The sequence below is a fragment of the Petaurus breviceps genome, unplaced genomic scaffold, assembly GCF_028583685.1.
Source record: "Petaurus breviceps papuanus isolate PSGF00001 unplaced genomic scaffold, PetGlider_PUasm1.0 37, whole genome shotgun sequence".
In the NCBI taxonomy this organism is placed as follows: Eukaryota; Metazoa; Chordata; class Mammalia; order Diprotodontia; family Petauridae; genus Petaurus; species Petaurus breviceps.
In genome coordinates, this window is record NW_027186296.1 from 34,521,386 (window position 1) to 34,523,886 (window position 2,501).

Consider the following 2,501-nt stretch of genomic DNA (forward strand, 5'->3'; position numbering starts at 1 on the left):
AGGGAAGTAACTTAGTATAGAATTTCCTAACTATAAAACTGGAATAAGAAGCCCTGTCTAGTCATAACAATTCACATTTATATGGATTTTAAAGTAACAAAGCAATTTATATACATTATCTTATTTATCTGCCTAATGGCCCTATGAAGCAATATAGGATAATAGATAGAGTTCTGGGCTCAGAGTCATGAAGGCCTGGGTTCAAATTCTGCCTCTTATACTTGGTAGCTATGTGGTCTTAGAAAAGATATTCCATCTTTCTGTCTTGGGAAAGTCTAGTATTTATTCAGAATCAGAGATCGAATATTTAGAATTGGAAGGGACCATAGAAGACCATCTATTCTAAATCCTTCATTTTTCAGATAAGAAGACAGTGCCCATTGAGGGTAAACCACTTGCCCAAGGACACACAAGCAGAAAGAAGATATAGACAAATTCTTAATTGGTAGGATTTCACCAACCTGGAGAAGATCATAGATACTTCAGTAATAAGCCTAGAAATCATTGGTTTAAAGTTTAAAAGGATCTTAAAGACTGTTTAATTCAACCCTCTCATTTTATAGATAAGGAAACTGAAAGCCAGAGAGGTGAGATTTTCCTAAAGTTACACATATAGTCATTGAGGGAGTCAGGATTGGAGGAGAAGGTGAGACTGCTGACTTTGCACAGCCCTCCCTCACTTAAATCAAAGTCAGCTGTAAGTCATGTCATCATTTCCCTGATGCCGTGGTCCTTTTTGAAAACGAAGAACAACCACAACAACAATCAGGATTCTAATTCAGATCTTTAAGACCAGGGCTCCTTCTGCTACCCCCATATTGCCTTTCTAAGTAACTTAAATATTAAAGAGGACTGAATTTGGAGTCAGAACACCTGAATCCCCGAGAGAACACCTAGAGCTCTAAGACCCTGGTAAAGTTACTTTGTCGTCTTTGAGCCCAATTTTCCTTACCTGTAAAATGGAAATACTAGTACCTTCATTACTTATCACATGAAATTGCTGTTATGGAAAGCACTGTGGAATCAATTCTTTTTTTTTTTTAGGGTGTGAAAATGTTTATTCTGGGTTGGAACCGAAGGGAGGGAAGGATGGAGAAGAGGTGGGGGGTAGGACAGGGGTGGTGCATTCTAGGGGAGCTGGTTCCTTTCCTCCGCACTGCGGCGCCCAAAGTCCATCCAGCCATATGCTGCATCCTCTTCCACCCATGGTCCTTGCTTCTTGGACAGATCTGTCATGAGGTGGGGAAGGTCCTGAGGATGGAGTTGTCTCCGGTGGTGGGAAGGAGAGCCCAGAGCAGTTGGCCATCTCAGTCCCAGGTTCTGACTAGTTTCAGGGCCCTGAGGAGTATCCTGGAGCAGGGCTTTGGGCTTTGGAGAGGCTTCAGAGAAGGTGGCCAGAGCCAGGGCAGAGATTAGCACAAATCTCCACAGCTGCCTCATCCTGTCTGTAGAGCTCCTGAGGAGGGTCTTGGATGGTGGTGGCAATTCTTCAGAGGGTCCCCTGGGTGTGTTCTCTGTGGAATCAATTCTTAAATTGCTATATGAACATTCTATTTCATAGCAAGAAATGATCAAAGATTCAATGAGAAGATAGAATGAGAAATAATCATTTTTAGATATGGCCTTGTAATAAGAATGTAAATTTTAAAGATCTTCCCTGCCCCTAGGCTAATGTGCACCTGAAGCCTGGGGTGGGGGAGGCTTGTTTTTCAGTAGATACTTTTTGATTGGCCAGTGGGTCCAAAAGGTTGTTACATTCTCTGAGCCAGGAGAAGGCTATATAAGCCCTGATGTGTAACTTTGTTTTGGGACTCACTTTGAGAAGTGTTCTGTGGTTTGATCTGAATTCTGGGAAGCCGTTGTTGAGAGTCCCCCGGCTTTGAAAAACCCAGAATGTGGAAACCCAGATGTTGACTGGGTATGGATGTAATGGTTGGACAGTTTGGAAATCTGTCTACTTGATGTTTCTGTCTTGATAATTATGCCTGTATACTTTGAGGTTCAGGGTGCTGACCTTTTCTCCTGAACAAGGTAAATGATATATGTCTGATTAAAGTAAGCTTGTTAACCCATTTTGAGTTGCTTTCCTTTAACAAAGCAGATCCAAGAACCTGTGGTAGCTGCAAACCCTGAGGACGATTGGGGTGCTTGCCGCTACAGGCCTGATGCAGGAATTTGTTTTACTTTACTATCCATATGTGTTAAAAAGGGGGGGGGAGGGGTTCTCCAAAGGTTAGGGAAGATAAGAGGGAGAGAAAATAAATGCTTGCTATTTTTTTTAAAGTAAAGTAAAAAATAAATTTAAAGACACATAGGGGCAGCTAGGCAGCACAGTGAATAAAGCACTAGCCCTGAAGTCAGGAGGACCTGAGTTCAAATATGACCTCAGACACTTGACATTTAGCTAGCTGTGTGACCTTGGGCAAGTTACTTAATCCCAATTGCCTTGCCTTCCCCTTCTCCAAAAAAAGGGGAGGTAGGGAAGGGGTTTCCCCAAAGGG

General features: G+C 42.4%; 1 pseudogene; it reads right to left on the minus strand.

Moving 5' to 3' along the window:
• Nucleotides 1-1,027: 1,027 nt before the first annotated feature.
• Nucleotides 1,028-1,518, minus strand: LOC138168523 (gastrin pseudogene; annotated as a pseudogene).
• Nucleotides 1,519-2,501: the final 983 nt, after the last annotated feature.